Below are 8,960 nucleotides of genomic sequence, written 5' to 3' on the forward strand. Positions count from 1 at the left end.
GTACAGCACGAGACTCAGGGGGTAGGCTTACCATTCCAGTGTGTAGTATGTATGTATGTGTAATCTTTTTTTTTTTTTTTTTAATGATCTTTTTGGAGTTTCTGCAAGAATTCAATACTTGGTTTGTTGCCAGAGTTAACATGTGGGTGACTTACATGGCTGTGGCCTCAGGCCACAACCCTTAAACGGGGAAGATAGAAGGTCAAGTGGAATACAAGAGCATGAAATGGACTTTGTTGTTAGTATAGGCATTTTTTTCATAACTGCAGAAACCAGCATTGGGATGATGTATTTCAAAGCCTGTCTGCATCACTATAGTATAATAGAAAATACCATAATTGATAAATCAACAGTAGATCCCCCCTCCACCCCCAGCACTACTTTTTCAGTTTTAAACTACCATGGCTAATTAGGACAAGGACTGGATGCCTTCAGGAACTCCTACAAATGCCGATCTATAGCTTTATGAAAGTAGGAAATGTCATTCATCTGTATTTAATTAAACTTTTTAAAGTCTATGAACAGAGCTCATTACCACGAAAAATTCTAGGCAGCTGCCTTAAAGCAGTTTCTACAGTTACTTCCTTCTTTCTGTTAACAAGGAAAGAATTTCTCAGATAGTTACAGGATAAATTTGGGATCGAGATCCAAATTATTTTGTTTTTTTATTGAACTGAAGCAATGCCAGATCTTAACTTCCTTATTCTAAGAGGAGAGACTGTGAATTCAGACGGCAGTATAAAGGGCAGCCATGCTTCTTAAGAAGGTACAAACCTTCTGCCTTACTCATTTCTACATCAGTAATTTACTTGATCCTTGTTAAAAAGTGGACAAATTAGGCTGATCATTTAAAATTTCCTCCTGCTTAATATGATAGCAGAGACTTTAAATAATACTTTCCTCCTTCGTGTGTGCAGATAGTACAGATCTGTTTTCTATCATAAAGCAACAGAAAGCACGCTACAGTCATTTTACATGAGCTTAGTATTTCCATTTTCCTGTGTTAATTGTGGACATATTTTTATTGCTGTCTGCCTTTCCCCTTAATTGATGTTTTTGAAAATAAGAAAGATACTGTGAAAAGGCATTATCTTTAAGGGACGTATTACATCATACCAGCCACTATGAAAAAATTAACTCTATCCCAGCCCAAACCAGTACAGCTGCAGTGCTTCCTAAGAGAATCAGTGCCAACTCTCATGCACCACGTATACTGAGTGCTGTTGTTGTTGTTTCTTATGCAACAGCTAGAAAAACATCTAGGGCCTTGCCTAGAAGTTGATGGACAAATTTAAATAGTCCCTGTAAGTATTTTGGATGTAGAAACTGAAACCAAAGAGAAGTTTACTTATTATGCTTGCTATATAAGGGAAGTTGCTTGCTATACATCTTATAACATTTAGCAAAGTTTCTTGCAAGGTTTAGCAATGAGCTTACATCTACCCATTATGCACATGCACACACGTATTTGAAAACAAGTTGGGCATAATAATCAGTATTTCCTGCACCATGACTCAGTATCCTTTTAAACAGCTTTCTTCTTGCTCTTTCAAGTTTCTGTAATATTTTAGTTCATGAATTAAATGAATTAAAATTAGGACTCTCTGTTTGGTCACTGTAACAAACAGGTGTAGCTAATCACCAGGTGACAAACAGTTTTACGTACAGAAACATTTGGATCCGTATCTCCCAAATGTTCATCCCAGTTGCCATGAAGGAAGAAAAATGGTGTTGTCTTTTGCTGTCTGACACTTGGCTGCCTTTTGTCTTTGCTTTGAGTCATCCACTGACTTCCAGCAGGGAATCATCAGGCTGATGAAACTGTACAACAGAGTCACTTTTGTATTCTAGAACATACAACTCAACCTGTTTAGATAGCAACAAATAATTCATACTAAGCAAAAGTCCTAATACACAGTAAGACAGAATTTACTGTCTTCAGAAACTGAGTTAAACATGCATTTAGCATCAATTTCCGTTCCCTTATAAGAAGATTCTTGGCTTTCTTACTTCTTAGGCTTATGGACTATTTTAATTTCATTAACGAAAGTGACATTTCTCTAGCTCTGTGTCTAAACTGACTTATCCAAATTCTGAATCTTGAGGGGGGTGGAAATCAAGGAATAATTTCAAACTAGAGTTGGAGGTCATACAACATGGCAGTCAGAATCTTCCTGTTTGAGTTTAGGGTTTTAGTTTTATCTGTCGGAGGAACTATATGTGTAATTACTCTCAATTACCAAGGGCTCCAACACTTCAGACAGTTATTCTGGAAAGTTTTCTTCTAGGTGGATTATCTGACACAGATGGAGTCTCTCTTTAGAATTGAGCTAGCATTAAGTAATTAACTAATAGCTAATCTCATACTTCAGTAACAAGGAACTAGATTATTAAACATGGGCAGGTAGATGGAAGATGGAGAGAACTTTGTTTAGTTCATCATTAGAACTGATGTTGGCTATGATCAAATTAATAGAACATTTTTCCCACTGTTAAGAATTTATGTTGCAAATCTTTACAACAGTCCGTCACGTTCTCTTTAAAATGAAGAAAGATTATAAAAATTTTTTTCTGAAGAATTGTATAATCTGGATACATTTTCCATTTTTCAGATAACACTGTGTGTCCCAAGGAAGTCAAGCTACAGAGTAACACTGGTTCTTTTCTAAATGTTAGGTTTTGGATATTTATTCTTCCTCCAATGTCCTTCTCTTGAACACTGTATGCAGTAATAATGGGGGGTCCATCTTCACAGCGACACTTCAGAACTAAGAACTGTATGATTATCAGAGGTATAAGAAAGAGACTTAAGTCAGTGAACATGGAGAAGGTAAGTGGGGAGCAATTACTTCTCTTACTTTTGCAATGCAAGAAATACAAGCTCCCATCTAAATTGTCTAGTAGGTGATTAAAACAAGGAAATGGAACCATAAAATGTATTCCATTGACAGAGGGTACTGTGAAAAGTAAAAGTATAAGCTTACACAAAGAAGGGTTAGGACGGTTCTTGGAGCATTAGTACAGTGTATGTTCTTGAGCACAATCAGCTCACAACAGAGAAACAGCTCCATGGTTTTGTGACTACATTATTCTCTGCAAGTTGTGCCCACCTGTGCCAGAGAAGAATTCAGTCCAGTGCTGGTGCGGTTTTGGTTGTTTTTTTCCAAATAACATGGAGTGGTACGAGATGAATGAGTTCTTCCTCCAGTTACTATCAACTCCATAATAGCTATCTATATAAATGTTGAATAGCTGGTCAAATAATTGCTAACCATTGGAGTCCCCCAAAATGTCTGCACCTACTTTGATGAACTGTGCTCCTTTATCTGACTCTGAAACAACAACTTACGGAAGAGATGCAGCATTTTTTAATTTAAGGTCCTTCATTTTCAGTTTGGCCATACAATATGCTGTCTCACCAGACTTTGTTTTAGCTGGTTTGCAGTGAACTAGAAGATAATTACAGTGTCTGTGATTTGTCACTCTCTCTTATTTCCTGTTTGCTAGTGCTCAAAACAACAAGTGCATTCCGTCATGAAAAGAATGAGCCTACTGACAGAAACCTAGATGGAGTAGAAAGCAGCTGTGCTGCTGTTACAAACAGACTTTATTCCAAAAACTCGTAGCATTGATTATATGCATCAGAGCAATGATACCATGTGCAAAATTAATTAGATGAGAAGAGCAGCTCCCTACTTCCATGAACTGAGGATGCAACCGAGTATGTCCCTCTGGTGCTTTGGATTCTCTGATTCAGTCTCTGAAACTGTAGCCTTAGGGATGCTTGGCAAAAAGGAGCTAGCACAAAGTAGGCAGGTTCTCACCTTGCTTATTTCCAAAACCACTGAGTTTGAAGTTCAAATTCAAATGACTTTTTATTTATTAGCAACGTACAGAGAGCCAATGTTTAAAAATGACATCTGGCTGTAGCCACTGTCTATGCCCCAAACCATATTTTCTGCTGACAGTGAGTCATGATGCTCACTGATGGTAGTTGACCCATTTTTCTCTAGGCATTCAGTTTGACTGTTTCTTCTTCACGCTGATTCAGCATCTGGTAACTGTATTGTACTAAGTTTCCTGATGTAATATGTACCTATCCAGGAGTGGGGGAGATTGTTATGACTCTTTGGAAGTTTCAGATTGATCCTGGACTGCCAATTGCTTGTTCTTCCCTCACATTTAAAAGTGTTGTCTGTGCTGTCAAATCTGGGTTTTATCACTGTTTTTACGGTACTCGGGTCAAGGGACTCAAAGTAAAAAGGAAATGATCACAGGAAAACAAAGGTAAGATATTAAGTTTCTTAATATCTCGACATTTACTCCAATGCTGGATCACTTTATGGCTGTGTCACTTCTGCATTTAAAAATAAATGAATAACGCTAGTACAGTGTACGATAATGAAAATAGAGCATGAAGAAGTATGATGCTTAGATGTCCTTTTCTACAAGTGAATGAAAGAAAAGCTAGCTACAGAGGTCTTTTGGAAGTATCTAATTAGCCAAAGTTACTTTAATTGAACAGCTTGCACCAATGCTCTGTAAGCAAAACATGCAGCAAACAACTCACTCTTCTCCCTTGATCCATGTAGTCCAGTCTTGTCTCCTCTCATCTAAGACACCTCTTTCTCACATTTCTTCCACGGCTCCTACAAAAAGCACTTGAAATGGAAAGAAACGTAAAGAAAGATTTTCTGCCATGTTTAGTTTGCTACAGAATGCACCGAACCTTTCAAAAACTTAAAAATGCAACAGAAGCATAAGCAAAGACCTTCAGATACCTCTGTCATCAGAGATGGGGGAACTGAAGACGCTCCTTAAGACACATTCATCCTGATCACTTTGCCTCAGGCTCACTAAATCACAAGTTAATTTATGAAGGCTATTTTTTTTTTTTCATGCCAGAACCACCTTTTGTAATTATTTCTAGATGTAACTCTGAAAATATTCAGAAGCAGAGAAGTGACCTATTGACAAACAGCTCTCATTTTCCACTGAAAGCTGCAATGATCTAGAGAATCGGTCTTACACAACATCTAGTCTAATTAATTTTATAATGTGGATTCTGTTGTTTGAGGTCCATGTTGCAGCTGGTTTGGAGCAGAAAGAAGTGGTTAACTTAGAACTATTACTTCTATAGCTGGGAAAACTGTTCTGTACCAAACTTTCAGATGACTCCAGAGCTTTGCATGGCCAACGTCCTCAATGCAGAACAGTGAAATGAAGCTATCAACACTGACCTTTAAGAACTAAAAAACTTCTGTGCCTGAGAGTGCCTCACTGAACTCAAGAGTGTCTCTGTATGATAGATACTTGGATGCAGCCAGTGGTATCTGGATGTGTCACAACTGTGTATTTACTTTTTGATTACTGATAGAATAGCTACTTCAGATTGGCAAAGACGTTTGTGTATAGACTGCAGAAAAGTTACTATGGATAGTGTTCAGAAAAGTGCTCTTACACTGCTATTCAATGAGACTTGCATGCCTGCAAAATGTCATACTATCTTCCTGATTCCTTTTTGCCTTCTGTCATGAATGAGGCACTCTCCCTATTAGCCTCAATGAAGGCTTTGTTTTTGTCTTCAACACTCGGAACAAACTTTCTAGTGAGCAGAATGAAAAATGCTAACACAAAGGATATTTTTCTTCTCTAATTGCCGTAAGACTGGGAATATTGCTTACTGTCAAATTGAGCTGAGAGTCTATTGAAAAAGACTGGGTAAACTGGCTAGCTTTTTCTTCCATGAGCCCTGATGTGTGTGTCCCACCAATAACGCTTTCGAAAAGATCATCTGGGTACTACGTGCAAGATCTAAGGCCTTGTCTCTTGGAAACTTAGGTCTGTCATATTGCACACTTCATCTTCACACCACACAGGAGAAACACAGAGGAAAGCTTGGTGCATGTCCAAGGCCACACTGAATCAGGAGCAGTGGTCGGTAATATTGTTGTGTTTTATGAACAGACGGAAAAAAAGCAGGGAAGAGGACCGTCTGAACACTGTCATACTTGGCATTATAACCTAACACACTGATATCCAATGCGGGATTATATGTTCAGAGATCAAGATGACCTAATAGGGAAGTATATTTAACTGCTAAACTCCCTGTCCCTGGTAATTCAGAGAAACTCAGCAGAAAAACACACACGCAAGGGAGCTATCCTATGGGGACTCCTTGCCAATGTCCCTCAAAAGCAGATTTTAGTAACAAAATAACATGGATGACTGTTCCCAGAGCCTGTACTGATGCGCTGAGATATCTAATTATCTGCATATATAGCCTACAAAGACACTAACAACAGACAATTTGGAGAGTTTTCTTTTATTAACGCTGAAACACCAGCGATTCAGTCTCAGAAAAGCCTATGCCTTTCGATGGTAAATAATCCATCATGAGAACACTACCTAAAATTAACTTACAAAATAATACGTAGTCACTTCAGGAAAAAAAAAATTTATCTAGGCAAAGGCTGCACGTCCATTTGATGGACCTGTTATTAAACGTGGGACCTGGATTATAGCAGAATACAACGAGCCATTCTCCACGTGCATGCAGAACAGGAGATGGTTCAGTCCAACGCCCCTGCTCAAGCAAGGCCACCGCGGAAACGCGGAAGTAGCATACCCGCCTCGGACCGCTCTGCGCTACGAGTCCGCCAATATCTATGGTCTTTGGTCCTCCGGATAGGACCACGTAAAAGTTGCTTCTTTTTGTTCTAACCGCTAAGCACGGGGAACGCGTCTTCCATCCACAGCTCCCCGCATTCTCCCCTCATCCGTTTCACGCTTGTTTTCGTTTCTCTCCGCACTCTCCAACCCGAGCGCGTCTGCGCGCCCCGCGGCAGCAGATTGGCTTATGGCCGCGGCTCAGTGACAGCGGGCCGCCCCAGCGCCGCGCATGCGCACTAGGGCAGCGCCGCTCGCTCCTGCCTGCTGAGCGGAATCGCACACTGCTCCAGACGCAGAAAACACAGGGAACGGGCAGGAAAACACTCCGTGCCTCTGCCACGGAAAAACACTGCTTTGTCGCGTGCAGTAGAAACCGACCTGCACACTGCGTAGGAATTAGAAACCACGCTTTCCACATCGCTCCAGAACACAACATCCCTGCCCTGCTCGTGGATGCCCCGAACTATGCATGGAGCTCACACGCGCACGTATACCCCAACTGTACAAACGTACTCAACTAAACCCCATATGCAGACCAATGCGACTTCCCCATGTAACCTCCTGCCCCCTCCTCCCCCCCATTCACTAACAAGCCCGACACACTCAAACCCTCTCCCACCCAAGTCGCAAATCCTCATCACAAGCTACGTGCTCACACAGCACGGCGACAACTCCCTAAACGCAGCAGCCGTTCTGAGTCTGCTTCCCCCACCAACCCCGCGCTCGCTCTCCGCCTGCACCCCACCGCGTGCCCCAACGAGCCCGGGGACTGACGGCTTTACCTCACGGCCGCCTCCGCGCGGCCACCGATTGGCTCAGCGCCTCGGTAGATTTGCATGTAGCCGCTCTGCGCCTCGAGTCCGCCAATCTCTATGGTGCTTGAGCCTCCAGGCAGTAAGACGCATGTGCACAGAAAGCCGGAAGCGACGTGTTTTAATTCTAGCTGCTCTGCGCAGAGAAACCACCAATCTCTATGGTGATTGGTCCTCTGGCAGTAGTGCGCATGCGCCCAAGCAAGCGGCACTTGCATGATTCACTCTCACCATGAGACCGGGGGAGCAGTCAGCCCCGAGAACGGAGTGGCTTGGCTCCCAGCTACCCCTGCGCCTATCGCGGCATCCGATTGGCTCAGCGCCTGGGCTGATTGACAGGTGCCCGCCCCAGTTCTGCGCATGCGCACTAGCGCTAAGGCGCTCCCTGCTGCCGCCTATTGACTACCCTTTGGTACTGCAGGCGCTGCTCCGCGCGGGGGCTCGCGCGGTGCGTGGACAGCAGAACCGTGCGGCAGGCCGAGCAGGGCTGCACAGCAGCAGTGGGAGGTGCACAGACAGCCTCGAAAGCCTCTAGGACACACTGAGAGAGGCTTCTGGGGTACACTGCGGGCTCCTCTGTGCGACCTAGAGAATCCTGGGCATCCCTGGGTGTACGCTCAGGTGTGGCGGAAGACATCGCAGGGGTCCTCAGGGTCCAGTAGGGCACACTGGGAAACTGGTGAAGAACCCCAGACTCTTCAAGTGAATTTGTTGTTGCAAAATGTCACCAGGTGTGGCAGAACAAAAGAGGCACAATTGCTGCAGGGAGTATTGTATGTTGGATTAAAACGCTGAGATTGTATTCACTTTATACAATGGACTTCAGGGTGTGCTGGAGCCCACCAGGGTGCCCTTGGAAGCCTCAAGGGCACAATGTGGGACTTCTATAGCATCGTAGTGAACACTGAGGAGCTCTGGGAGTACCCTAAGGTTCTTCAGAATAAGCTGGGGGCATTTTGGAGGCATCTAGGGCACACTTAGAACACACAGGGCTGCTCTGGAAGAACACTAGCGTGTCCCAGAGCACATAGGGTGGCTCCTGAGAAGCCTCCAGGACGCTGTGGGAAGCATCTCAGCACACTGAGGAGCCCTGGGAGAACTCACTGGACACAGTGAGTGACACTCGCAGGAATCTTCTGCGATGCCTGGAAAACACCGGGGGGCCCTTGCGCGGGGCAGTGCCTGCAGGACCTCTCGGCGTCCAGCAGGTGGCAGCAGAGAGCCGCGGCGCTGGCGGGAGGTGCGAGAAGCGGTCCGCGGCTCTGCAAGGAAATAGCAGAAACACGGACAAGGAGCGGGAAGCGAGCAGGAAAACGCACCATGTCAAATTGATACCGGAAAAACACCACCACCTGAGCACCTGCCCATCCATGCCCGGACACTGCTCAGCAACGGGAAGCCGCATTTCCAGGAATGCCTCGGAACCCGACTTTGCTGACCAGCGTTGCCCAAACAGGTAAGGGCAATGGACAAGCA

General features: G+C 43.7%; 1 protein-coding gene across 17 annotated transcripts in view; it reads right to left on the reverse strand.

Annotated features, from left to right (window-relative positions):
- Positions 1–7,849, reverse strand: part of NGF (nerve growth factor) — a 49,783-nt gene extending 41,934 nt beyond the window's left edge. For 4 of the 17 annotated variants that reach the window (XM_021377190.1, XM_021377196.1, XM_021377187.1 and 1 more), the window contains exons 1-2: positions 7,455–7,765; positions 1,667–4,661 (exon numbers count right to left, since the gene is read on the reverse strand). The gene's annotated coding sequence lies outside the window, so the exon portion shown is untranslated. Of the gene's footprint in view, positions 1–1,666; positions 4,662–6,628; positions 7,435–7,454 lie in introns of those variants that run through there. The other 13 variants (XM_021377206.1, XM_021377203.1, XM_021377199.1 and 10 more) reach the window with 10 other exon arrangements.

This window comes from Numida meleagris, chromosome 25 (genome assembly GCF_002078875.1).
Source record: "Numida meleagris isolate 19003 breed g44 Domestic line chromosome 25, NumMel1.0, whole genome shotgun sequence".
In the NCBI taxonomy this organism is placed as follows: Eukaryota; Metazoa; Chordata; class Aves; order Galliformes; family Numididae; genus Numida; species Numida meleagris.